Genomic DNA, 27,911 nt, shown 5'->3' with positions numbered 1-27,911 from the left:
GTACACAGGGAGCTGAGATGGTGGATTCCAGTGGGGACGAATTGATAATCTGTGAGGAGGGGGATGTACACGGTGATATATCGGAGGATGATGATGAGGTGGACATCTTGCCTCTGTAGAGCCAGTTTGTGCAAGGAGAGATTAATTGCTTCTTTTTTGGTGGGGGTCCAAACCAACCCGTCATTTCAGTCACAGTCGTGTGGCAGACCCTGTCACTGAAATGATGGGTTGGTTAAAGTGTGCATGTCCTGTTTATACAACATAAGGGTGGGTGGGAGGGCCCAAGGACAATTCCATCTTGCACCTCTTTTTTCTTTCATTTTTCTTTGCGTCATGTGCTGTTTGGGGAGTAGTTTTTGGAAGGGCCATCCTGCGTGACACTGCAGTGCCACTCCTAGATGGGCCAGGTGTTTGTGTCGGCCACTTGGGTCGCTTATCTTAGTCACACAGCTACCTCATTGCGCCTCTTTTTTTCTTTGCGTCATGTGCTGTTTGGGGGATGTTTTTTGGAAGGGCCATCCTGCGTGACACTGCAGTGCCACTCCTAGATGGGCCAGGTGTTTGTGTCGGCCACTTGGGTCGCTTATCTTAGTCACACAGCTACCTCATTGCGCCTCTTTTTTTCTTTGCGTCATGTGCTGTTTGGGGGGTGTTTTTTGGAAGGGCCATCCTGTCTGACACTGCAGTGCCACTCCTAGATGGGCCAGGTGTTTGTGTCGGCCACTAGGGTCGCTTATCTTAGTCACACAGCTACCTCATTGCGCATCTTTTTTTTCTTCTTTGCGTCATGTGCTGTTTGGGGAGTAGTTTTTTGAAGGGCCATCCTGCGTGACACTGCAGTGCCACTCCTAGATGGGCCAGGTGTTTGTGTCGGCCACTAGGGTCGCTTAGCTTAGTCACACAGCTACCTCATTGCGCCTCTTTTTTTCTTTGCGTCATGTGCTGTTTGGGGGGTGTTTTTTGGAAGGGCCATCCTGCGTGACACTGCAGTGACACTCCTAGATGGGCCAGGTGTTTGTGTCGGCCACTAGGGTCGCTTAGCTTACTCACACAGCTACCTCATTGCGCCTCTTTTTTTTCTTCTTTGCGTCATGTGCTGTTTGGGGAGTAGTTTTTTGAAGGGCCATCCTGCGTGACACTGCAGTGCCACTCCTAGATGGGCCAGGTGTTTGTGTCGGCCACTAGGGTCGCTGAGCTTAGTCATCCAGCGACCTCGGTGCAAATTTTAGGACTAGAAATAATATTGTGAGGTGTGAGGTGTTCAGAATAGACTGAAAATGAGTGGAAATTATGGTTATTGAGGTTAATAATACCTTGGGATCAAAATGACCCCCAAATTCTATGATTTAAGCTGTTTTTTAGGGTTTTTTGAAAAAAACACCCGAATCCAAAACACACCCGAATCCGACAAAAAAAATTCGGTGAGGTTTTGCCAAAACGCGTTCTAACCCAAAACATGGCCGCGGAACCGAACCCAAAACCAAAACACAAAACCCGAAAAATTTCCGGTGCTCATCACTACTAATTATGTGAGTCCCCTTTCCCATACTTCCTCTCCACCATATTTTCAATTTCTCCCATTACTTAACTTCCCTTCTGATCATCCTCTTGATATGTTCCTGTATCTTGATATTTGCCAGTCTAATTCCTAATAGCATACTGTCTACCTACTGTATATCCAGGGGCGTCAGAACGTTTTTAGGTTGGGGGGGGGCAAGATATAGTTTCATTTTGGCGCCCCTAAATTGCTAAATCGCTAAAGGACAGATCCACCTGAAATACACTGAGAAGGCCAGATCCACACTAAGGGGGTCATTCAGATCTGATCGCTGCTGTATGTTTTCACACAGTGGGCAATCAGGTATCAACGGCGCAGTGGCGTTGGACAGCAACAAAGGGTGTCGCTGGTCATCGAGGGGATGATGCGAAAAATCCGTTGGCACGGGCGTTTGCAAGGTGATTGACAGGAAGTGGCAGTTTGTGGGTGGAAACTGACCGTTTACTGGGAGTGTCCGGAAAACCGCAGGTGTGCCCAAGCGTTTTCAGGGAGGGTGTCTGGTGTCAGCTCCGGCCCGATCAGCCTGATGTGATCGCACTATAGGAGTAAGTCGTAGGCTGCGCAGAGACTGCACAAAGTGGATTTTAGTGGATTTTAGCAGCTCGGCGTACACATGCAGTCGAACTCTTGCACGGCAAATATACACTACCCCTGGAGGTGGCGACTATTTGAACACAGAACAGCAAAATAAGCAGCTCAGCTCTCCCATGCCACTCTAGTTTCCCACCATGTGCCCCATGTAGCAGGGAGAGTAGGTCAAGCACTAGCAGTGACCAGTGCAGTGCTGGCGTCATGGTGACTGATAGTAGTGGCCATGGGAGTTACAGGGAGGGTGAAGGCAAGGACATAGACGGGGAGTTACAGGGAGGGTGAGGGCATGGGCGCTGACAGGGAGTTAGAAGGAGCGTGAGGAGCACTGAGGGGGGAGTTACAGGGAGGTGAGGGCAGAGATGCTGACGGGGCGTTACATGGCGGTCGAGGCAGGGACACTGATGGGTAGTTACATGGCGGGTGAGGGCAGGGACACAGACGGGGAGTTACAGGGAGGGTGAGGGCATGGGTGCTGACAGGGAGTTCGAAGGAGCATGAGGAGCACTGAGGGTCGAGTTACAGGAAGGATGAGGACTGGGACGCTGAGGGGAGAGTTACAGGGAGGGTGAGAGTTGGGATGCTGAGGGGGGAGTTAGAAGGAGGATGAGTGCACACTGAGGGGGGAGCAACATGGAGGGTGAGGGCAGGGATGCTGACGGGGAGTTACAGGGAGGGTGAGGGCATGGGTGCTGATGGGGTGTTAAAGGGAGGGTCAAGGCAGGGGCACTGAGGGGGGAGTTACAGGGAGGGTAAGGGCAGGGGCACCGAGGATGGACTTACAGGGAGTGAAGGAAGGGGCATATAAAAATAGCTTTATTAGAACAAATGAAATACTCTAAATCCAAGTGTGGATTAAACATTCACATACAGATTATAACATACGGAGAGCCACTACCCCCCCCCCCCCCCCCCCCCCCGACTGCTGATTACCATATATTTGGAATGTAAGTAGCGCCTCCTCTTTTCTTTAGGAAGAGGCAGCAGCCTGTCACACATGGGATTCTGTCTGTGTGCTACGGCTATCACTTTGATTCAGAGCAGCCCACTGGGGAGGCGGAGCTCGGGAGCTGCCTGAGATAGTGTGGTCTTCCTGGGCGGGTGAGCGGCACATCTCTTCATGCCGCCATCGCCACTGCTGCTCTGCCTGTGGTAAGTGAGACAGGCTCTGGCAGCAGCGGCAGCAACAGGCAGAACTGTGCGGCTCCCTCAGTAAGGAGGCAGAGAGGGGGGAGCTGCTTTTCATGAGGCATTTCTCAGCAAGGAGGTGTGACAGGGAGATAGATAGTGTCAGGGAAATAGTGGCTTACAAAAAGACATTGGGTGACAGAAAAATAGTGGGTGACGGTGAGGGAGACAGGGAGATACTAGGTGATGGAGACACTGGGTGAAAGGTAGAGAGGGTGACAGGGAGAGAGAGCTACAGGGAGATAATGGGTGACATGGTGAGGGTGACAGGGGGATAGTGGGTGACATGGTGAGGGTGACAGGTGGATAGTGGGTGACATGGTGTGGGTGACAGGTGGATAGTGGGTGACATAGTGAGGGTGGCAGGTGGATAGTGGGTGACAGGGGGATAGTGGGTGACATGGTGAGGGTGACAGGGGGATAGTGGGTGACATGGTGAGGGTGACAGGTGGATAGTGGGTGACATGTTGAGGGTGAGAGGTGGATAGTAGGTGACATGGTGAGGGTGACAGGGGGATAGTCGGTGACATGGTGAGGGTGATGGGGGGATAGTGGGTGACATGGTGAGGGTGACGGGGATAGTGGGTGACATGGTGAGGGTGACGGGGATAGTGGGTGACATGAGGGTGACGGGGGATAGTGGGTGACATGGTGAGGGTGACGGGGGGATAGTGGGTGACATGGTGAGGGTGACGGGGATAGCGGGTGAAATGAGGGTGACGGGGATAGTGGGTGACATGAGGGTTACGGGGGATAGTGGGGGACATGGTGAGGGTGACGGGAATAGTGGGTGACATGGTGATGGTGAGAGGTGGATAGTGGGTGACATGGTGAGGGTGACGGGGGATAGTGGGTGACATGGTGAGGGTGACGGGGGGATAGTGGGTGACATGGTGAGGGTGACGGGGGGATAGTGGGTGACATGGTGAGGGTGACAGGGCGATAGTGGGTGACATGGTGAGGGTGACAGGTGGATAGTGGGTGACATAGTGAGGGTGACAGGTGGATAGTGGGTGACATAGTGAGGGTGACAGGTGGATAGTGGGTGACATGGTGAGGGTGACAGGGGGATAGTGAATGATAGGGCACAGCCAGCCTCCTAACCCCCCCCCCCCCCCCACACACACTGCACGGTGACAGGGGCAGGGGATGCCTCCCAGCAGCACTGACAGCCTCCTCCCCCACCCCCCCTTTCACAGAGCACAGAGGATGCCTCCAGTGGCACAGCCAGCCCCCTCTACCCCTAGTCACAGGGGATGCTTCCAGCGGCGTCTAAGGCAGCTTCCTCCCCCTCCCCCGCTGTCACAGGGGATGATGCCTCCAGCCGTCTCTTCCCTCTCTCCCCCACGCTGTCCCCGGCGATGCCTCCAGCCGCACAGTCCACAGCCAGCCTCCTCACCCTCTCCGTTCCCGCTCACCTGTCCGGCTCCAGGCTCAGTAGATCCGCCATCGGATCGGCTGCATCCATCGCGCGCGGAGAGATCCCCTCCTCCCTCAAGCTGACGGCCGGGATGCTCGCACCTCGCAGAGCAGAACTCAAGGAGGCGGAGCTCCTCTGGCTGCAGGGATGCTGCTGCTGTGTGACTAGCAGCGCAGCGGCAGCTATAACAAACAAAAAAATGCCTGAAAATGACGGGGGAGGGGTCCGCACTGGGCGCGGGATGTTCACTACACGGAGCGGAGGATGTAATGTGCGGTCTTTCACCTGACCGCACATCGCTCCTCCGCTCCTCCTCTATCCTGATCGGCGCCTCTCTATGTTTGGGGGGGGGCGAGCTGCCCCCTTGCCCCCCCAGTTCCGACGCCTCTGTGTATATCCACTTAATTTCTGTTGTTTGACTTAGTAAATGTATTAGTTGCTGGCTTGTCTCAGTTTTGCAGCAGTGCTGCTTATATGACACATACCTGTACTGTAGGTGTTTTGAATAGTATCGTAATCTATATTTAGAAGCAGTGTACAAAGCTAGTTTGCAGTCAATTATGACAATCTAAGTGGGAGAATTGTATGCCAAATCTAGTTAGATCGCTCACTTCACCTCTGTGTGAAGCAAGCGTCCCTGTCCTCCCTCCCACCCATACTTACCTACATTTTCTTTCTCCTCTCCGGGAGAAGCCCGGAGAGGAGACGCTGCAGTGTCTTCGGGGGGCGGGACCGGACTGTGACATCACTAAGCCCCGCCCCCCGCATCGGGAAATGCCGCGATTCGCGGGTCCGCGGGAAGGGGGCGGGGCTAAAATGAAGCGATTTGCGTCATTTTAACCCCTTCTCCACCCGACGGACCCGCGTTATCTCTCCATCCTGCTCGCATCACTAGGGTGCGAGCAGGATGCGGGAGACCTGCCCACTCTTCCGGGGGTGCGGGGGGCTACCCCAAAAAACGGGAGCCTCCCGCAGCTTCCGGGAGAGTAGGTAAGTATGCTCCCACCTCCCCCTCGCTTAGCACATATCGCGCTGTATGTAGGAGCGAGGGAGATGTGTGCTGAGCATTCTGTGCTATAACGCTCAGCACACATCTCTAGGAGGGATCTCTCTGTGTGTATGGCCCTTTGCTGTGTGATGAACTTAGGGGTAGGGAGGCCAGTCCCGGGCCATTTTTTCAATCCCAGGATTCGGGATTGAAAAATGCTCAATCCCGGGATTCCCGGGATCCCGGGATTGTAGTAGGGATCAGTGTAAGGAGCAGGGAGAGTGGATTTGGAGGGCAGCAAGGGAGGGTGGGTGTAGGGAGGATGTAGGGAGCAGCACAGAAGAATGGATGTAAGGAGTAGGAAGGGAGGGTGGGTGTAGGGAGGATGTAGGGAGCAGCACAGAAGAATGGATGTAAGGAGTAGGAAGGGAGGGTGGGTGTAGGGAGGATGTAGGGAGCAGCACAGAAGAATGGATGTAAGGAGTAGGAAGGGAGGGTGGGTGTAGGGAGGATGTAGGGAGCAGCACAGAAGAATGGATGTAAGGAGTAGGAAGGGAGCGTGGGTGTAGGGAGCAGCACAGAAGAATGGATGTAAGGAGTAGGAAGGGAGGGTGGGTGTAGGGAGGATTTAGGGAGCAGCACAGAAGAATGGATATAAGGAGTAGGAAGGGAGGGTGGGTGTAGGGAGGATGTAGGGAGCAGCACAGAAGAATGGATATAAGGAGTAGGAAGGGAGGGTGGGTATAGGGAGCAGGGAGGATGTAGGGAGCAGTGAGGGAGGGTGTAGTAGGTAGCTATTACTATTATTACTATTAGTATTACTATTAGGTGCAATGACGTGCGGTGGGGTGAGGCAGAGCCTTTCCTGTCATACTAAGGTGTGTAACAATTGTTATGGGCGCCAGTGAAAAAGTAAAAAAGGAACTAAAGAAATAGTATTAAAAATAAATAATAATAATAATAATAATGTCAGTGGCATCTGTGAAAATAAAATGTTTACTTTACAGCCCTTTTAGTGTGATAAGTAAAACTGGTGTGCTGGAGTTTGATAATGGGACAGGTTACATGTCCCTATCTTACCCTAACTGGTACCTTTTCCTCCGCTTTCCATTAGTGCGGTGTCCTTGGGTGCATCTAGCCGCGATCGGCAGTTGTCGATGACGTCACCCACTGGTCCCTTAAATCTGCTCAGTTCTGCGGCTGGCTGGGCAGTTGCCGGTCTCATCTCACGCTGACTTCTTACTATTAGGCGAGCAGTAACCATGGACACACAGTGACCACGCCGCGGCATTTCAAATGTAGCGCCGGCTGCCAGCCAGTCAGAACTGGCAGTCCGGCAGCCAATCAGGAGCCGCTACTGCTGTCCTGATTGGCTGCCGGTTCGCCAGCTTCGATTGGCTGGCGGCCGGCGCTACATTTGAAATGCCGCCATCGCGGTCATTGTCTATTCATGGCTGCCCGAGATGTAAGTAATACCTCGCTGACAGCCGGGCCGCATAGCCCGGCAAAACTGCGCATGCGCACCCTAATCCCGGGATTGGAGGCTCCTATCCCGGGATTCAAATCCCGGCATTTTGGGGCCCAAATCCCGGGATCCCGCCGATTCCGATCCCGGGATTGGCCTCCCTACTTAGGGGGTAATTCCAAGTTGATCGCAGCAGGATTTTTTATAGCAATTGGGCAAAACCATGTGCACTGCAGGGGAGGCAGATATAACATGTGCAGAAAGAGTTAGATTTGGGTGGGTGATTTTATTTCTGTGCAGGGTAAATACTGGCTGCTTTATTTTTACACTGCAATTTAGATTGCAGATTGAACTCACCCCACCCAAATCTAACTCTCTCTGCACATGTTATATCTGCCTCCCCTGCAGTGCACATGGGCCCTCATTCCGAGTTGTTCGCTCGTTGCCGAGTTTCGCTATATTGCGATTAGTCGCTTACTGCGCATGCGCAAGGTTTGCAGAGCACATGCGGGTAGTTATTTTACTCAAAAGTTAGGTATTTTACTCACGGCATAACGAGAATTTTTTATCGTTCTGGTGATCGGAGTGTGATTGACAGGAAGTGGGTGTTTCTGGGCGGAAACTGGCCATTTTATGGGTGTGTGCGGAAAAACGCTGCCGTTTCTGGGGAAAACGCGGGAGTGGCTGGAGAAACGGGGGAGTGTCTGGGCGAACGCTGGGTGTGTTTGTGACGTCAAATCAGGAACGAAACTGACTGAACTGATCGCAGTGGCAGAGTAAGTCCCGAGCTACTCAGAAACTGCACAGAAATTTCTATTCGCAATTATGCAAATCTTTCGTTCGCAATTCTGCTATGCTAAGATACACTACCAGAGGGCGGCGGCTTAGCGTGTGCAATGCTGCTAAAAGCAGCTAGCGAGCGAACAACTCGGAATGGGGGCCCTGGTTTTCCCAATTGCTAACAAAAGTCCTGCTGCGATCAACTTGGAATTACCCCCTTAGTAAGATCCACTAATAGTGCTTTACAAAGAAAATCTTTGTTACTTGATTGATATTGGCTCAAATGTAAAGCAAATAATATAAAAGCCAATAATATGGAAAGCCAATAATATAAAAAATAGGTGACACTTCTGGTGGATCAGCTGCAGTGCGCATGTAATCTATAACATTTGTTCTTATTTCTTATCTTATCTGGTTTTGGTGATGCATAACCACAGCAAATTGAACCAAAAGCAGTTAAAACTAAATAAGACAGGGTAAAACACTGACAAATCTGTTTTTGAAATCTATAATAATAGAACTAGAACAAGGAATAAATCTCAGCAAAACCAAGGATTGAGATTTTGTTCAGTTCTGCGACAGCCTAATTCAGGGTTGATTGCAAAAGCAAAATCTTTCTCTAATGGGCAAAACCAGGGTGGTCATTCCGAGTTGATCGCATGTCGCAACTTTTTGCTGCTCGTGCGATCAACTTGACGCGACCTATGGGGGAGTGTATTTTAGCATAGCAGGGCTGCGTTCGCTTGTGCAGCCCTGCTATGCTAAAAAAGTTTCCTGCATAACAAGACCAGGGTCAGACCTACTTACCCTGTGCGTCGGATCCAGCGATGAAGGTCCCGGCATTGACGTCAGACATCCGCCCTCCAAACGCCTGGATCCGCCTGCGTTCACCTCACCACGCCTTGAAAACGGTCAGTTGACGCCCCGGAACGCCTCCTGCTTGTCAGTCTTCTTGCGATCGCAGCTGCGATCACTTTCTGCGCAGACGGCAGCGACGGTCGCCGCCTGGCAATGATGCGTGTGCACATTGCGGGCGCCTCGCAGCCGCAGTCCCGACCCATTCGCACCGCAGCGAAGAACCGCTGCGTGCAAACAGGTCGGAATGACCCCCCATGTGCGCTGGAGATGGGGCAGATATAACATGTGCAGAGAGAGAGTTAGATTTGGGTGAGGTGTGTTCAAACTGAAATCTAAATTGCAGTGTAAAAATAAAGCAGCCAGTATTTACCCTGCAGAGAAACAAATTAACCCACCCAAATCTAACTCTCTCTGCACATTTTCTATGTGCCCCACCTGCAGTGCACATGGGGGGTAATTCAGACCTGATCGCTCGCTAACATTTTTTGCAGTGCTGCGATCAGGTCAGAACTGCGCATGCGTATGCACCACAATGCGCAGGCGTGTCGCACAGGTACAAAGCGGATCAGCGTTTGGTTTGTGCGAAGAATCCATTCACACAGGCGATCACAAGGAGACTGACAGGAAGAAGCCGTTTGTGGGTGTCAACTGACCGTTTTCTGGGAGTGGTTGGAAAAATGCAGGCATGTCCATGCGTTTGCATGGAGGGTTCCTGACGTCAATTCCGATCCGGAACAGGCTGAAGTGACCGCAGCGGCTGAGTAAGTCCTGGGCTACTCAGAGACTGCACAAAATCTGTTTGTACATCTCTGCTACACATGTGTTCGCACCAGTGCTGTAACTAGGCATTTTAGCGCTGTGTGCAAGAAACGGCATTGGCGCCCCCCCCATGCAAGACTTGGGCAGTGCGCGCCGCAGGCACGCAGAAAAAAAAATAGGGGTATGGCTTCATGGGGAAGGGGCATGGCCACAAAATAATACCAATTCATACTACGGTGCACAGTAGTCTCCATTATTCAAATTACGCTGCACAGTAGCACCACTACACCAGGTAGAACCCCTTTTTACACATTACGGCAGACAGCGTCCCCCTTTTCTCTGACGTCCTAGTGGATGCTGGGTACTCCGTAAGGACCATGGGGAATAGACGGGCTCCGCAGGAGACTGGGCACTCTAAAAGAAAGATTAGGTACTATCTGGTGTGCACTGGCTCCTCCCTCTATGCCCCTCCTCCAGACCTCAGTTAGAATCTGTGCCCGGCTCGAGCTGGTTGCACACTAGGGGCTCTCCTGAGCTCCTAGTAAAGAAAGTATTTATTAGGTTTTTTATTTTCAGTGAGATCTGCTGGCAACAGACTCACTGCTACGAGGGACTTAGGGGAGAGAAGCGAACCTACCTGCTTGCAGCTAGCTTGGGCTTCTAGGCTACTGGACACCATTAGCTCCAGAGGGATCGAACACAGGCCCAGCCTCGGTCGTCCTGTCCCGAAGCCGCGCCGCCGTCCCCCTTGCAGAGCCAGAAGACGGAAGATTCCGAGGAGAAAATCGCGGCTGAAGACTCCGGTCTTCATTAAGGTAGCGCACAGCACTGCAGCTGTGCGCCATTGCTCCCCATGCACACCACATACTCCGGTCACTGATGGGTGCCGGGCGCTGGGGGGGGCGCCCTGGGCTGCAATTAGATTACCTTAAAAATGGCAAAAAAACACATAATATAGTCTAAAAAACTATATATGTGTAAAAATCCCCTGCCATAATATTAATATAAGAGCGGGAGAAGTCCGCCGTGAAGGGGGCGGGGCTATCTCCCTCAGCACACTGGCGCCATTTTCTCTTCACAGTTCCGCTGGAAGACAGCTCCCCAGGCTCTCCCCTGCAGTTTCCAGGCTCAAAGGGTTAAAAAGAGAGGGGGGGCACTAAATTTAGGCGCAAATTATACATGTAAAGCAGCTATAGGGAAAAATCACTTTCTGTAATAGTGTAAATCCCAAATTATATAGCGCTGTGGTGTGTGCTGGCATACTCTCTCTCTGTCTCCCCAAAGGACTTTGTGGGGTCCTGTCCTCAGTCAGAGCATTCCCTGTGTGCGTGCGGTGTGTCGGTACGGCTGTGTCGACATGTTTGATGAGGAGGCTTATGTGGAGGCGGAGCAGGTGCCGATAAATGTGATGTCACCCCCTGCGGGGTCGACACCAGAGTGGATGGATATGTGGAAGGTATTAACCGACAGTGTCAACTCCTTACATAAAAGGCTGGATGACGTAACAGCCGTGGGACAGCCGGCTTCATAGCCTGTGCCTGCCCAGGGCGTCTCAAAGACAATCAGGGGCTCACAAACGCCCGCTACCTCAGATGGCAGATACAGATGTCGACACGGAGTCTGACTCCAGTGTCGACGAGGATGAGACATATACACAATCCACAAGGGGCATCCGTTGCATGATTACGGCAATGAAAAATGTGTTACACATTTCTGACATTAACCCAGGTACCACTAAAAAGGGTATTATGTTTGGGGAGAAAAAGCAGCCAGTGTTTTTTCCCCCATCAGATGAGTTGAATGAAGTGTGTGAAGAAGCGTGGGGTTCCCCCGATAAGAAACTGGTAATTTCTAAAAAAATTACTGATGGCGTACCCTTTCCCGCCAGAGGATAGGTCACGTTGGGAGATATCTCCTAGGGTGGATAAGGCGCTCACACGCTTGTCAAAAAAGGTGGCACTGCCGTCTCAGGATACGGCCGCCTTGAAGGAGCCTGCTGATAGAAAGCAGGAGGCTATCCTGAAGTCTGTATATACACACTCAGGTACTATACTAAGACCTGCAATTGCTTCAGCATGGATGTGTAGTGCTGCTGCAGCGTGGTCTGATACCCTGTCAGATAATATTGATACCCTCGACAGGGATACTATTTTGCTAACCATAGAGCATATTAAAGACGTCGTCTTATATATGAGGGATGCACAGAGGGATATTTGCCGGCTGGCATCTAGAATTAATGCAATGTCCATTTCTGCCAGGAGGGTATTAGGGACCCGGCAGTGGACAGGTGATGCTGATTCTAAAAGGCACATGGAGGTTTTGCCTTATAAGGGTGAGGAATTGTTTGGGGATGGTCTCTCGGACCTCGTATCCACAGCAACAGCTGGGAAATCGACATTTTTACCTCAGGCTCCCTCACAACCTACGAAAGCACCGTACTATCAGGTACAGTCCTTTCGGCCTCAGAAAGGCAAGCGGATCAAAGGTGCTTCCTTTCTGCCCAGAGGCAGGGGGAGAGGGAAAAAGCTGCATCAGACAGCCAGTTCCCAGGAACAAAAATCCTCCCCTGCTTCTATTGAGTCCACCGCATGACGCTGGGGCTCCACAGACGGAGCCAGGTGCGGTGGGGGCGCGTCTCCGGAACTTCAGCGACCAGTGGGTTCGCTCACAGGTGGATCTCTGGGTTCTACAAGGTGGTAGCTTCTTACGAAGCAATTCCCTTCGGCAGGTTCCATGCAAGGAACTTTCAGTGGGACCTGTTAGACAAGTGAGGATCGCATCTTCAGATGCATCAGCTGATCACCCTGTCCCCGGGGTCAGGGTGTCTTTGCTGTGGTGGCTGCGGAGTGCTCATCTTTTCGAGGGCCGCAGATTCGGCATTCAGGAATGGGTCCTGGTGAGCGCGGATGCAAGCCTCCGAGGTTGGGGAGCAGTCACTCAGGGAAGAAATTTCCAAGGACAATGGTCGAGTCAGGAGACTTCCCTACACAAAAATATTCTGGACCTAAGGGCCAGTTACAATGCCCTAAGGCAAGTAGAACCCCTGCTTCAAAACCAGCCGGTGCTGATTCAGTCAGACAACACCACGGCTGTCGCCCATGTAAACCGACAAGGCGGCACAAGAAGCAGGATGGCGTTGGCAGAAGCCACAAGGATTCTCCGATGGGCGGAGTATCACGTGCTAACACTGTCAGCAGTGTTCATTCCGGGTGTGGAAAACTAGGAAGCAGACTTCCTCAGCAGGCACGACCTCCACCCGGGAGAGTGGGGACTTCATCCAGAAGTCTTCACGCAGATTGTGAACTGTTGGGAACGGCCACAGGTGGACATGATGGCGTCCCGCCTCAACAAAAAGCTACAAAAGTATTGCGCCAGGTCAAGAGACCCTCAGGCGATAGCTGTGGACGCACTAGTGACACCGTGGGTGTACCAGTAGGTTTATGTGTTCCCACCTCTTCCTCTCATACCCAAGGTACTGAGGATAGTAAGTAAGAGAGGAGTAAGAACTATACTCGTAGTTCCGGATGGGCCAAGAAGAACTTGGTACCCAGAACTACAAAAAATGATCTCGGAGGACCCATGGCCTCTGTGTCTCAGACGGACCTGTTACTGCAGGGGCCCTGTCTGTTCCAAGACTTACCGCGGCTGCGTTTGAAGGCTTGGTGGTTGAACGCAGGATCCTAACGGAAAAGGGCGTTCCAGAGGAAGTGATTCCTACGCTGTTAAAGGCTAGGAAAGACGCTGCCTGAAGTTCAGACGTTGTTAAGGGAGTGCTGCATATTTAGCCCCCTTTTGTGCCTCCAGTGGCACCTTGGGATCTCAACGTAGTGTAGGTTTTCCTAAAATCACATTGTTTTGAGCCACTTCAGAACGTGGAGTGAAGTATCTCACGTGGAACGTGGTCATATATATATTTGGCCTTGGCTTCGGCTAGGCGTGTGTCTGAATTGGCAGCTTTGTCATGTGAAAGCCCTTATCTGATCTTCCATAGGGACAGGGCAGAATTGAGGATTCGTCCCCAATTTCTCCCTAAGGTGGTATCAGCGTTTCATTTGAACCAACCTATTGTGGTGCCTGCGGCTACTCGAGACTTGGAGGCCTCCAAGTTGCTGAATGTAGTCCGGGCCCTGAAAAATTATGTTTCCAGGACGGCTAGAGTCAAAAATGCTGACTCGCTGTTATCCTGCATGCACCCAACAAGCTGGGTGCTCCTGCTTCTAAGCAGACTATTGCTCGCTGGATCTGTGGCGCGATTCAACTTGCACATTCTGCGGCTGGACTGCCGCATCCTAAATCAGTAAAAGCCCATTCCACGAGGAAGGGGGCTCTTCTTGGGCGCCTGCCCAAGGGGTCTCGGCATTACAACCTTGCCGAGCTGCTACCTGGTCGGGGTCAAACACGTTTGCAAAATTATACAAGTTTGATACCCTGGCTGAGGAGGACCTTGAGTTTGCTCATGCGGTGCTGCAGAGTCATCCGCACTCTCCCGCCCGTTTGGGAGCTTTGGTATAATCCCCATGGTCCTTACGGAGTACCCAGCATCCACTAGGACGTCAGAGAAAATAAGAATTTACTCACCGGTAATTCTATTTCTCGTAGTCCGTAGTGGATGCTGGGAGCCCGTCCCAAGTGCGGACTCTCTGCAGTACGTGTATATAGTTATTGCTTAACTAAAGGGTTTTGTTATGAGCCATCTGTTAATGAGGCTCATGTGTTGTTCATACTGTTAACTGGGTATAGTTATCACAAGTTGGACGGTGTGATTGGTGTGGCTGGTATGAGTCTTACCCGGGATTCCAAATCTTTTCCTTGTAGTGTCAGCTCTTCCGGGCACAGTTTCCCTAACTGAGGTCTGGAGGAGGGGCATAGAGGGAGGAGCCAGTGCACACCAGATAGTACCTAATCTTTCTTTTAGAGTGCCCAGTCTCCTGCGGAGCCCGTCTATTCCCCATGGTCCTTACGGAGTACCCAGCATCCACTACGGACTACGAGAAATAGAATTACCGGTGAGTAAATTCTTATTTTTACACATTACGGCAGACAGTCCCCCTTTTTACACATTACAGCAGGCAGCGTCCCCTTTTTACACATTACGGCAGACAGTCCCCCTTTTTACACATTACAGCAGCCAGCGTCCCCCTTTTTACACATTACGGCAGACAGTCCCCCTTTTTACACATTACAGCAGGCAGCATCCCCTTTTCTCTTACGTCCTAGAGGATGCTGGGGTCCATTTTAGTACCATGGGGTATAAACGGTTCCGCAGGAGCCTTCGGCACTTTAAGACTTTTCAACAGTGTTAACTGGCTCCTCCCTCTATGCCCCTCCTCCAGACCTCAGGTTAGAAAATGTGCCCAGGAGACTGGATGCACACCAGTGGAGCGCTACAGAGCTTTGCTGGAAAAGATTTTCTATGGTTTTGTATTTTACAAGGAAGCTGCTGGCAACAGCTTCCCTGCTTCGTGGGACTTAGGGGGGGAAGTAGGAACCAACTTCTCAAATAGTTAATGGTTCTGCTTCCGCTGATAGGACACCATTAGCTCCTGAAGGGTACTGAACACAGCCCAAGCCTGGCCAGCGTTCACTCCCACAGCACTGCCACCATCCCCTAACAGCAGAGCCGGCCATAGACATAGGCAAACTAGGCAATTGCCTAGGGCATTTGATATGCCTAGGGGCATCAGCAGCTTCTGCTGATTAAAATGATATGCGGCATGCCTATATTCTGTGTGTAGCATTTCATATGCAGATACAGCCACAGTCTCACACAGTATATAGGCATGCTGCATATCATTTTAATCATCAGAAGCTGCTTGTGCATCCTAGCCACATAGTAATGCAAATAAGATGCATTTTCATAAAAATAAAATAAAAAAATAAAAAAGGTGTGCCTGACATTAGCATTGAGGCAAGATTTATGAGGACACATCTGTATCCAAGCAGAGGCAGAGGTCACAGTGTTAGTGGCAGTGTGAGTGCTGTGTGCATGTGAGTGGGTTGGTTGTGCAGTAGTGTTCAGAATATGTGTAAGGAGCATTATGTGTGTTATGTAAAAATGCATTAATAATGTGCAACATATGTGTAAGGGGCACTATGTGTGTCATTATGTGTATAAGGGCATTAATAATGTGCAGCATATGTGTAACAGAGTACTACTGTATGTGTGTCATTATGTGTATAAGGGCATTAATAATGTGCAGCATATGTGTAACAGGGTACTACTGTATGTGTGTCATTATGTGTATAGGGGCACTAATAATGTGCATCAAATGTGTAGGGGCACTGTGTGTCATTATGTGTATAAGGGCATTAATGTGCGCATATGTGTAAGGGACATTATGTGTAAAAGGGTATTAATAAAGGTTGTTATAATGTGTAAGGCGCATTATGTTTACAAGGACAGTAATAAGGTGTCTCATATGTGTAAGGGGCATTACTGTGAGAAATGTGTATAAATGAATTACTAATGTGTGGCATTATGTGTATAAGGTGCTCAGGTGCTCTACTATGTGGCGTTGCGTATAGAAAGGGCACTACTGTGTCGTCTAATGTGAAAAAAGAGCAATAGGGTGTGGTGTAATGTGAATATAAGGAACAATTCAGTGTGATGTAATGTGAATAAGGGGCTCTACTGTGAGGAGTAACGTTTATAAGGTAAAGTGATACTAATGTGGGATGTAATATGAATTATGGACACTATCACATGATCTAATGTGAATAAAGTTGCAGTACTGTGTGGCGTAATTGGAATTGGGGTTATTGTGTGGCCATGCCCCTTGCCAGCAAACACGCCCCTTTTTGGGTTGTGCGCCAAATGTGCGAACTGTTCCTATTTCAAATATAGGGGGTACAAACACCAAAATAAGGACTGCTATGGGTGAGGAGTGATGGTACTGGGAAAGAGGTGCAAGGTCAGAGGCGGAACCAGCTGTAGTGCTAGGGGGCACCAGCCAAAATCTTGCCTGGGGCATCATATTGGCTAGGGCCGGCTCTGCCTAACAGAGCCAGAAGTCAGAAGGCTGGTGACTATATTACCGGAGTCCTGCAGAGAGGCGGCATACAGGTACACGCGCAGCGCGCGCCATGTCTCTCAGCACAAGGGTGCAGAGCGCGGGGGGGGGGGCGCGCTCTGAAGGTATATTTTAAATCCTTACTCTCACTGGCAAAAAGGGTACATACATGTTAGTGATGTGCACCGGAAATTTTTCGGGTTTTGTATTTTGGTTTTGGATTCGGTTCCGTGGGCGTGTTTTGGATTCGGACGCGTTTTGGCAAAACCTCCCTGAAAATTTTTTGTCGGATTCGGGTGTGTTTTGGATTCGGGTGTTTTTTTACAAAAAAAAACTCAAAAACAGCTTAAATCATAGAATTTGGGGGTCATTTTGATCCCATAGTATTATGAACCTCAATAACCATAATTTACACTCATTTCCAGTCTATTCTGAACACCTCACACCTCACAATATTATTTTTAATCCTAAAATGTGCACCGAGGTCGCTGGATGACTAAGCTAAGCGACCCAAGTGGCCGACACAAACACCTGGCCCATCTAGGAGTGGCACTGCAGTGTCAGACAGGATCGCAGATTAAAAAAATTGTCCCCAAACAGCACATGATGCAAAGAAAAAAAGAGGCGCAATGAGGTAGCTGTGTGACTAAGCTAAGCGACCCAAGCGGTCGACACAAACACCTGGCCCATCTAGGAGTGGCACTGCAGTGTCAGACAGGATGGCAGATTAAAAAAATTGTCCCCAAACAGCACGTGATGCAAAGAAAAAAAGAGGCGCAATGAGGTAGCTGTGTGACTAAGCTAAGCGACCCAAGTGGCCGACACAAACACCTGGCCCATCTAGGAGTGGCACTGCAGTGTCAGACAGGATGGCACTTCAAAAAAATAGTCCCCAAACAGCACATGATACAAAGAAAAAAAGAGGAGCAATGAGGTAGCTGTGCGACTAAGCTAAGCGACCCAAGTGGCCGACACAAACACCTGGCCCATCTAGGAGTGGCACTGTAGTGTCAGACAGGATGGCACTTCAAAAAAATAGTCCCCAAACAGCACATGATGCAAAGAAAAAAAGAGGCGCAATGAGGTAGCTGTGTGACTAAGCTAAGCGACCCAAGTGGCCGACACAAACACCTGGCCCATCTAGGAGTGGCACTGTTGTGTCAGACAGGATGGCAGATTAAAAAAATAGTCCCCAAATAGCACATGATGCAAAGAAAAAAAGAGGCGCAATGAGGTAGCTGTGTGACTAAGCTAAGCGACCCAAGTGGCCGACACAAACACCTGGCCCATCTAGGAGTGGCACTGCAGTGTCAGACAGGATGGCAGATTAAAAAAATAGTCCCCAAACAGCACATGATGCAAAGAAAAAAAGAGGTGCAATGAGGTAGCTGTGTGACTAAGCTAAGCGACCCAAGTGGCCGACACAAACACCTGGCCCATCTAGGAGTGGCACTGCAGTGTCAGACAGGATGGCAGTTTAATAAAATAGTCCCCAAACAGCACATGATGCAAAGAAAAAAAGAGGCACAATGAGGTAGCTGTGTGACTAAGCTAAGCGACCCAAGTGGCCGACACAAACACCTGGCCCATCTAGGAGTGGCACTGCAGTGTCAGACAGGATGGCACTTCAAAAAATAGTCCCCAAACAGCACATGATGCAAAGAAAAATGAAAGAAAAAAGAGGTGCAAGATGGAATTGTCCTTGGGCCCTCCCACCCACCCTTATGTTGTATAAACAGGACATGCACACTTTAACAAATCCATCATTTCAGCGACAGGGTCTGCCACACAACTGTGACTGAAATGACTGGTTGGTTTGGGCCCCCACCAAAAAAGAAGCAATCAATCTCTCCTTGCACAAACTGGCTCTACAGAGGCAAGATGTCCACCTCCTCCTCATCGTCTGATTGCTCACCCCTTTCACTGTGTACATCCTCCTCCTCACAGATTATTAATTTGTCCCCACTGGAATCCACCATCTCAGGTCCCTGTGTACTTTCTGGAGGGAATTGCTGGTGAATGTCTCCACGGAGGAATTGATTATAAATAATTTTGATGAACATCATCTTCTCCACATTTTCTGGAAGTAACCTCGTACGCCGATTGCTGACAAGGTGAGCGGCTGCACTAAACACTCTTTCGGAGTACACACTGGAGGGGGGGCAACTTAGGTAAAATAAAGCCAGTTTGTGCAAGGGCCTCCAAATTGCCTCTTTTTCCTGCCAGTATACGTACGGACTGTCTGACGTGCCTACTTGGATGCGGTCACTCATATAATCCTCCACCATTCTTTCAATGGTGACAGAATCATATGCAGTGACAGTAGACGACATGTCAGTAATCGTTGTCAGGTCCTTCAGTCCGGACCAGATGTCAGCACTCGCTCCAGACTGCCCTGCATCACTGCCAGCGGGTGGGCTCGGAATTCTTAGCCTTTTCCTCGCAGCCCCAGTTGCGGGAGAATGTGAAGGAGGAGCTGTTGATGGGTCACGTTGCGCTTGACTTGACAATTTTCTCACCAGCAGGTCTTTGAACCTCTGAAGGAAAGAGAGGTACAATGTAGGTTTTAAATCTAGGATCAAGCATGGTGGCCAAAATGTAGTGCTCTGATTTCAACAGATTGACCACCCGTGAATCCTGGTTAAGCGAATTAAGGGCTCCATCCACAAGTCCCACATGCCTAGCGGAATCGCTCTGTTTTAGCTCCTCCTTCAATGTCTCCAGCTTCTTCTGCAAAAGCCTGATGAGGGGAAGGACCTGACTCAGGCTGGCAGTGTCTGTACTGACTTCACGTGTGGCAAGTTCAAAGGGTTGCAGAGCCTTGCACAACGTTGAAATCATTCTCCACTGCGTACAACAGCCTTCATCAAGCAGCACACCTTCTTCAAGGTCGTCCCATACAGATCCAGTCAGACAATGTAATGGCAGTAGCTTACATAAAACCACAAGGGCGGAACAAAAAGCAGAGCAGCAATGGCAGAGGTGACAAAGATACTCCTCTGGGCAGAAAGACATGCAAAAGCTCTGTCGGCAATTTTCGTTCCGGGAGTGGACAACTGGGAAGCAGACTTCCTCAGCAGACACGATCTCTATCCAGGAGAATGGGGCCTCCACCCAGAAGTCTTTGCAGAGGTAGCAGATCGTTGGGACGTTCCTCAAGTAGATATGATAGCATCACGTCTCAACAAGAAGCTTCAGAAATATTGTTCCAGGTCGAGAGACCCACAAGCAATAGCAGTGGATCAACTGGTGACCCAGTGGGTGTTTCAGTCGATGTATCTGTTCCCTCCACTTCCACTAATACCAAAAGTTCTCAAGATCATCAGAAGAACAAGGGTTCGAGCAATTCTCGTTGCTCCAGACTGGCCAAGGAGGGCTTGATATCCAGATCTTCAGGAGTTATTAATGGAAGATCCTCAGCCTCTTCCTCTTCACGAGGACCTGCTTCAGCAGGGGCCGTTTGTTTATCAAGACTTACCGCGGCTGCGTTTGACGGCATGGCTGTTGAGCGCCAGATCCTAGCCCGTAAGGTTATTCCCAATGAAGTCATTCCCACACTTATTCTGGTCAGGAAAGGGGTAATGTCCAAACATTACCATCGTATTTGGAGAAAATATGTATCTTGGTGTGAATCCATGAAGTCTCCTGCGGCGGAGTTTAAATTAGGACGTCTTCTCCTATTTCTACAGGCGGGTGTGCATGCTGGCTTGAGATTAGGGTCTATCAAGGTCCAAATTTCGGCCTTGTCCATTTTCTTTCAGAAACAGTTGGCTTCCCTTCCTGAGGTCCAGACGTTCGTGAAGGGGGTTCTACGCATCCAACCTCCCTTTGTGCCTCCTGCGGCGCCATGGGATCTTAATGTGGTGTTGCAGTTCCTTAAATCGGAGTGGTTTGAGCCTCTACAAGAGGTAGTGTTGAAGTTTATCACTTGGAAAGTGGTCATGCTGTTGGCCTTGGCCTCAGGCAGACGAGTGTCTGAATTAGGGGCTCTGTCACACAAGAGTCCTTATTTGATTTTTCATGAAGATAGAGCTGAACTGTGGACACGTCAGCATTTTCTTCCAAAGGTTGTATCTTATTTCCATATTAACCAACCTGTGGTGGTGCCAGTGGCTTCTGACACCTCAGCCGTTTCAAAGTCCTTGGATTCCGTCAGAGCGTTGAGGACTTATGTTGCAAGAATGGCTCGGATAAGGAAAACACAATCTTTGTTTGAGCTCAACGACCCCAACAAGATTGGGGGTCCTGCTTCTAGGCAGACTTTTGCGCGCTGGATCGTAGGTGCCATTCAGCACGCTTATTCCACGGCAAGATTGCCGTTACTGAGTTCGGTAAAGGCCCACTGTACAAGGAAAGTGGGTTCTTCTTGGACGGCTGCCCGGGGTGTCTCGGCGTTGCAAATTTGCCGAACAGCTACTTGAGTTTTTTTTAACGGTTTGACACCTTGGCTGCTGACAACCTTCAGTTTGGTCAGTCAGTTCTACAGGAACATTAGCACTTTCCCGCCGGTACTGGTAGCTTTGGTACATCCCCATGGTACTAAAATGGACCCCAGCATCCTCTAGGACGTAAAAGAAAATAGGATTTTAATTACCTACCAGTATGGTGTCCTATCAGCGGAATCAGAACCATTAACTATTTGAGAAGTTGGTTCCTACTTCTCCCCCTAAGTCCCACGAAGCAGGGAAGCTGTTGCCAGCAGCTTCCTTGTAAAATAAAAAACCTAAAAGTCTTTTCCAGCAAAGCTCTGTATAGCTCCACTGGTGTGCATCCAGTCTCCTGAGCACATTTTCTAAACTGAGGTCTGGAGGAGGGGCATAGAGGGAGGAGCCAGTTAACACTGTTGAAAAGACTTAAAGTGCCGAAGGCTCCTGCGGAACTGTCTATACCCCATGGTACTAAAATGGACCCCAGCATCCTCTACGGACTACGAGAAAAGGATTTACCGGTAGGTAATTAAAATCCTATTTTTACACATTACGGCAGACAGTCCCCCTTTTTACACATTACTGCAGGCAGCGTCCCCCTTTTTACACATTTCGGCAGACAGTTCCCCTTTTTACACATTACGGCAGACAGCACCCCCCTTTTTACACATTACGGCAGACAGCGTCCCCTAATTACTCATTACGAAGGAGGGGGCAGCAAAGTAGGCAAGTGTGATTCAGACTTTATCTAACACCATTAGCAATTTACATATTAGTCTATGTTTCTCTTGCGTCCTAGAGGATGCTGGGGTCCATATTAGTACCATGGGGTATAGACGGGTCCACCAGGAGCCATTGGCACTTTAAGAGTTTAATAGTGTGGGCTGGCTCCTCCCTCTATGCCCCTCCTACCAGACTCAGTTTAGAAAATGTGCCCGGAGGAGCCGGTTATAGCTAGGGGAGCTCTACAGAGTTCTCTTGGTAAAGAGTAATTTTTTCCAGAAGCCCACTTCTGATACTCCTAAGTCCTCCGCATGACGGTGGACAGCTAGGCCTGGAGGAAGGTCAGGGGGGGCGAGACTCCGGCAGTTCAGCCACGTCTGGCTGTCGTCGGGTCTGGACCCCTGGGTTCTGGATATAGTGTCCAGGGTGTACAGACTGGAGTTTCAAGATCCCCTGCCTCACCGTTTCTTCAAGTCAGGCTTACCAGCGCTGCTGGCGGACAGGACAATTCTTCTGGAGGCCATCAGGAAATTGGTGGTGTCAGAGGTCATTGTTCAGGTCCCTCTTCAGCAAAGGAACAAGGGTTATTATTCATACCTTTTTGTGGTACCAAAACCGGATGGTTCGGTACGGCACGGCCTTTTCTAAATTTAAAGTCTTTGAACCCTTATCTCAAGGAGTTCAAATTCAAGATGGAATTTCTGAGAGCTGTCATTTCAGGGCTGTCGGAGTGGGAGTTCCTGGTGTTCCTGGACATCAAGGATGCTTACCTTCACATTCCCATTTGGGCGCCGCATCAAGCTTATCTCAGGTTTGCGCTGATGGGCGATCACTATCAGTTCCAGGCGCTGCCGTTTGGCCTCTCAACAGCACCAAGGATTTTCACCAAGGTGATGGCGGAGATGATGGTTCTCCTCCGCAAACAGGGGGTGAACATAATTCCATATCTGGACGATCTCCTGATCAAGGCGTCATCCAGGGAGAGGTTGTTGCAGTCCATCGCGCTCACGACACAGCTGCTCAGGAAGCACGGTTGGATCCTGAACCTTCCGAAGTCTCATCTGGAGCAGACAAGGCGGCTGTCTTTCCTGGGAATGATCCTCGACACGGAATTGCAGAGGGTATTTCTCCCGGCAGAGAAAGCGTTGGCGATTCAAACAATGGTCCGGGATGTCCTATGGCCTACCCGGGTATCGGTTCATCAATGCATACGCCTTCTGGGGAAGATGGTTGCCGCCTACGAGGCTCTGCAGTACGGCAGGTTTCATGCTCGACCTTTTCAACTGGACCTCTTGGACCAGTGGTCGGGCTCTCACCTACATATGCACAAGAGGATACGCCTGTCTCCGAAAGCCAGGATTTCACTCCTCTGGTGGCTGCAACTTCCACACCTTCTGGAAGGGAGAAGGTTCGGAATTCAAGACTGGATCCTTTTGACCACAGATGCAAGTCTAAGAGGTTGGGGAGCGATCGTTCAGGGGGAAACCTTTCAAGGATGATGGTCGTATCAAGAGTCACTTCTCCCAATAAACATCCTGGAACTCAGAGCCATTTACAACGCCCTTCTGCAAGCAGCACACCTTCTGCAGGATCGGGCTGTTCAGGTGCAGTCGGACAACGTGACCACAGTGGCCTACATAAACCGACAAGGCGGAACGAAGAGCAGAGCTGCCATGGCAGAGGTGTCAAAAATCCTCATCTGGGCAGAAAGGCACGCGGTGGCGATGTCAGCAATCTTCATTCCGGGCGTAGACAACTGGGAAGCAGAATTCCTGAGCAGACACGATCTCCATCCAGGGGAGTGGGGCCTCCATCCGGAGGTGTTCGAGGAGGTAACCGGTTGGTGGGGGGTTCCTTACATAGACATGATGGCCTCCCGCCTCAACAAGAAGCTACGGAGGTACTGTTCCAGGTCAAGAGACCCACAGGCAGTGGCGGTGGACGCACTGGTAACACCGTGGGTGTTTAAGTCGGTGTATGCATTCCCTCCACTTCCTCTGATACCAAAGGTTCTTCATCTCGTGAGAAGAACAAAGGTTCTGGCAATCCTCATGGCTCCAGACTGGCCAAGGAGGGCTTGGTACGTAGATCTGCTGGATCTTCTGTTGGAAGATCCACGGCCGTTACCTTTTCGAGAGGACCTGCTTCTGCAGGGGCCGTTCGCTTATCAAGACTTAACGCGGCTTCGTTTGAAGGCATGGCGGTTGAACGCCAGATCTTAGCTCGGAAAGGTATCCCGAGTGAAGTCATTCCTACCCTGATACAGGCCAGGAAAGGGGTAACGTCTAAGCATTAACATCGCATTTGGAAGAAATATGTTTCTTGGTGTGAGGCCAAGAAGTTTCTGGCGGTGGAGTTTCAACTTGGACGTTTTCTCCTTTTCCTGCAAGCAGGGGTGGATATGGGACTGAGACTGGGCTCCATCAAGGTCCAGATCTCTGCTTTTTCCATCTTCTTCCAAAATGAATTGGCTGTTCTTCCTGAGGTTCAGACCTTTTTGAAAGGGGTTCTGCACATCCAGCCTCCCTTTGTGTCGCTGACGGCTCCATGGGATCTTGATGTGGTGTTGCAGTTCCTACAATCTGCTTGGGTTGAGCCGCTACAGGAGGCTGATCTCAAGTTTCTCACGTGGAAGGCGGTCACTTTGTTGGCCTATGCTTCTGCGCGACGTGTGTCGGAATTGGGGGCTTCATCTTGTAAAAGCCCCTATCTGATCTTCCATGAAGACAGGGCAGAACTTAGGACTTGTCCACAGTTCCTACCTAAGGTTGTGTCGGCTTTCCACATTAACCAACCTATTGTGGTGCCAGTGGCTACTGACTCCTCAATTACTTCAGAGGCCTTGGATGTAGTAAGGGCTTTGAAGATTTACGTGAAGAGGACGGCTCGTCATAGGAAAAGTGACTCTCTGTTCAGGGGTGTATCTACCTATTGGCCAGGATGGCACTCGCCAGGGGCACCAGGCAAGGAGGGGGCGCCGCCTGGCTGTGCCACCCGCGGCCAAAGGATAGAAAAGCAGTACTGTCAGACTGTACCTGGTGAGAGTCTGTTACTGCTGGAGCGGCGCTGGTGTCCGGCAGCACCGCACTTGTAATCAGACTCAAAATAAACTACAGATCCCAGCAGCCCTTGTTGCTGGGAGCTCCCGGCAGCAAGGGCTGCTGGCTGCTGGGAACTGTAGTTTATTGTGAGTCTGATTACAAGTGCGGTGCTGCTGGGCACTAGTCTGATCACTAGTGCAGTGCGGTGCTGACGGACACCGGCGCCGCGCAGGCAGTAACAGACTGTCACCAGGTACACAGCAATTGTTATATAGCACAGTGCTATAGATCTATTTGGTGTTGAAGATAATAAAGTGTCAGTGTTTGGGAGAAGGGACTGTAGTACCTGGAAAACTATACGATTTTCATGCATGTTAGATGTAAGTAAGTAGCAAGTAAGCGAAAACTTTAACTTGTTGAGTGTAATAAAGAAAATACATATCTTACCTATTTCAAGGCCATGGGGGTCATTCCGAGTTGTTCGCTCGCAAGGCGATTTTAGCAGAGTTACACACGCTAAGCCTCCGCCTACTGGGAGTGAATCTTAGCTTCTTAAAATTGCGAACGATGTATTCGCAATATTGCGATTACAAACTACTTAGCAGTTTCAGAGTAGCTTCAGACTTACTCGGCATCTGCGATCAGTTCAGTGCTTGTCGTTCCTGGTTTGACGTCGCAAACACACCCAGCGTTCGCCCAGACACTCCCCCGTTTCTCCAGCCACTCCCGCGTTTTTTCCGGAAACGGTAGCGTTTTTATCCACACGCCCATAAAACGCCGTGTCTCCGCCCAGTAACACCCATTTCCTGTCAATCACATTACGATCGCCGGAGCGAAGAAAAAGCCGTGAGTAAAAAAACTATCTTCATAGCAAAAATACTTGGCGCAGTCGCAGTGCGAGCATTGCGCATGCGTACTAAGCAGAAAAACGCTGCGATGCGAAGAAAGTTACCGAGCGAACGACTCGGAATGACCCCCCATGTTCAATGAAATGTATATCAGTTAATTGTATAATTGATCATTTTATCTTGGAAGCGATGGCACCCTGGAAGCACTTCTACCATCCAACTAATGGTGTTTGGTTAATGGCTGGGTCCATTTGAGGCTCATCTCACAGCAGCTCATTATCATTTCATTCAAAATGCAGTCAAGATGCCGGCGTTTGGCATCCCGGCGGTCGGAAAGCTGACGCCAGCATCCCGAAACTGCTCGGAATGCTGATGCTGGCATCCCAACATAGATAGCGATGCAGAATGCCAAAATCCGGATCGAGTTGGTGCCAAAGACTCCACTGGCAAGCCACGTGGGAGGGTTAGGGTTAGGCTGCAGGGAGGGAGATTAGGAAGGGTGGGTAGGCACCACTGAAGAGGCTTTGGGGGGGGGGGGGGGGGGGGGGGGGGGTTAGGCTCAGGCTGTGGGAAAGGTGGGTCAGGGGGGAGGGATGGTGTAACGTGAATACGAGTCACTACTGTGCGGTGTAATGTGAATGAAGGACACTACTGTGTGGCATAATTTGAATTGGAAGTACTATTGTGTCCACGCCCTTCCCCCACAAGACCATGCCCCATTTCCAATACTCACATCTTATTCCAAATGTGTGTGTGTGAGGGGGGGGCGGCAGCCCCTTACTTTGCCAGGGGCGCTCGGACCCCTAGATACACCCCTATCTCTGTTTGTCCTCTATGATCCAAAGAAAATTGGATGGTCTGCTTCTAAGCAATTTCACGCTGGATCAGGTTCACTATCCAGCATGCTTATTCCACGGCAGGATTGCCGTGTCTGAAATCCGTAAAGGCTCACTCTACTCGTAAAGTGTGCTCTTCCTGGGCGGCTGCCCGGGGTGTCTCGGCGATACAACTCAGCCGAGCAGCTACTTGGTCTGGGTCGAACACACGTTTACCAAGTTTTACAAGTTCGATACTTTGGCCTCTGATGACCTCGACTTTGGTCAGGCAGTGTTGCAGGAGCCTCCGCGCTCTCCCTCCTGTACTGGGAGCTTTGGTACATCCCCATGGTACTAATATGGGCCCCAGCATCCTCTAGGACGTAAGAGAAAATAGGATTTTGGTTACCTACCGGTAAATCTTTTTCTCGTAGTCCGTAGAGGATGCTGGGCGCCCGCCCAGCGCTTCGTTTTCCTGCATTGGTTTATGGTTCAGTGTTACCTGATTCCTAGGTAAGTTCTGCGTTATTTACTTTTTCAGTTGTTGCTGAGTTGTTCCGGCATGTTGGCCTGATTTTCATGTTTGTGTGAGCTGGTATGAATCTCGCCACTATCTGTGTAATTCCTTCTCTCGAAGTATGTTGTCTCCTCGGGCACAGTTTCTAGACTGAGTCTGGTAGGAGGGGCATAGAGGGAGGAGCCAGCCCACACTATTAAACTCTTAAAGTGCCAATGGCTCCTGGTGGACCCGTCTATACCCCATGGTCCTAATAGGGACCCCAGCATCCTCTACGGACTACAAGAAAAAGATTTACCGGTAGGTAACCAAAATCCTATTTCTCTGACGTCCTAAGTGGATGCTGGGGACTCCGTAAGGACCATGGGGATTAGCGGCTCCGCAGGAGACAGGGCACAAAAGTAAAAGCTTTAGGATCAGGTGGTGTGCACTGGCTCCTCCCCCTATGACCCTCCTCCAAGCCTCAGTTAGATCTTTGTGCCCGGCCGAGAAGGGTGCAATCTAGGTGGCTCTCCTAAAGAGCTGCTTAGAGTAAAAGTTTTGTAAGGTTTTTTATTTTCAGTGAGTCCTGCTGGCAACAGGCTCACTGCAACGAGGGACTTAGGGGAGAAGAAGTGAACTCACCTGCGTGCAGGATGGATTGGCTTCTTAGGCTACTGGACACTAGCTCCAGAGGGACGATCACAGGTACAGCCTGGATGGGTCACCGGAGCCGCGCCGCCGACCCCCTTGCAGATGCTGAAGAGAGAAGAAGGTCCAGAAATCGGCGGCTGAAGACTTCCCAGTCTTCTTAAGGTAGCGCACAGCACTGCAGCTGTGCGCCATTGCTCTCAGCACACTTCACACCAACGGTCACTGAGGGTGCAGGGCGCTGGGGGGGGGCGCCCTGGGCAGCAATGAAAGTACCTATGCTGGCTAAATATACA

At 50.4% G+C, this 27,911-nt stretch overlaps 1 protein-coding gene across 3 annotated transcripts in view; it reads left to right on the top strand.

The window, feature by feature from the left end:
- The window catches only part of LOC134966223 (brain-specific angiogenesis inhibitor 1-associated protein 2-like), a 388,782-nt gene that overhangs the window by 256,833 nt on the left and 104,038 nt on the right, over positions 1-27,911 (top strand). Inside the window, exon 1 of one of the 3 annotated variants that reach the window (XM_063942790.1) lies at positions 1,971-2,103. The exons of the other annotated variants lie outside the window; for them this stretch is intronic. The gene's annotated coding sequence lies outside the window, so the exon portion shown is untranslated. Of the gene's footprint in view, positions 1-1,970; positions 2,104-27,911 lie in introns of those variants that run through there. 3 annotated transcript variants of the gene reach the window in all.

The sequence above is a fragment of the Pseudophryne corroboree genome, chromosome 10, assembly GCF_028390025.1.
Source record: "Pseudophryne corroboree isolate aPseCor3 chromosome 10, aPseCor3.hap2, whole genome shotgun sequence".
In the NCBI taxonomy this organism is placed as follows: Eukaryota; Metazoa; Chordata; class Amphibia; order Anura; family Myobatrachidae; genus Pseudophryne; species Pseudophryne corroboree.
The sequence above is the reverse complement of the archived record's forward strand: the minus strand, read 5'-3'. Positions and strand labels throughout refer to the sequence as shown.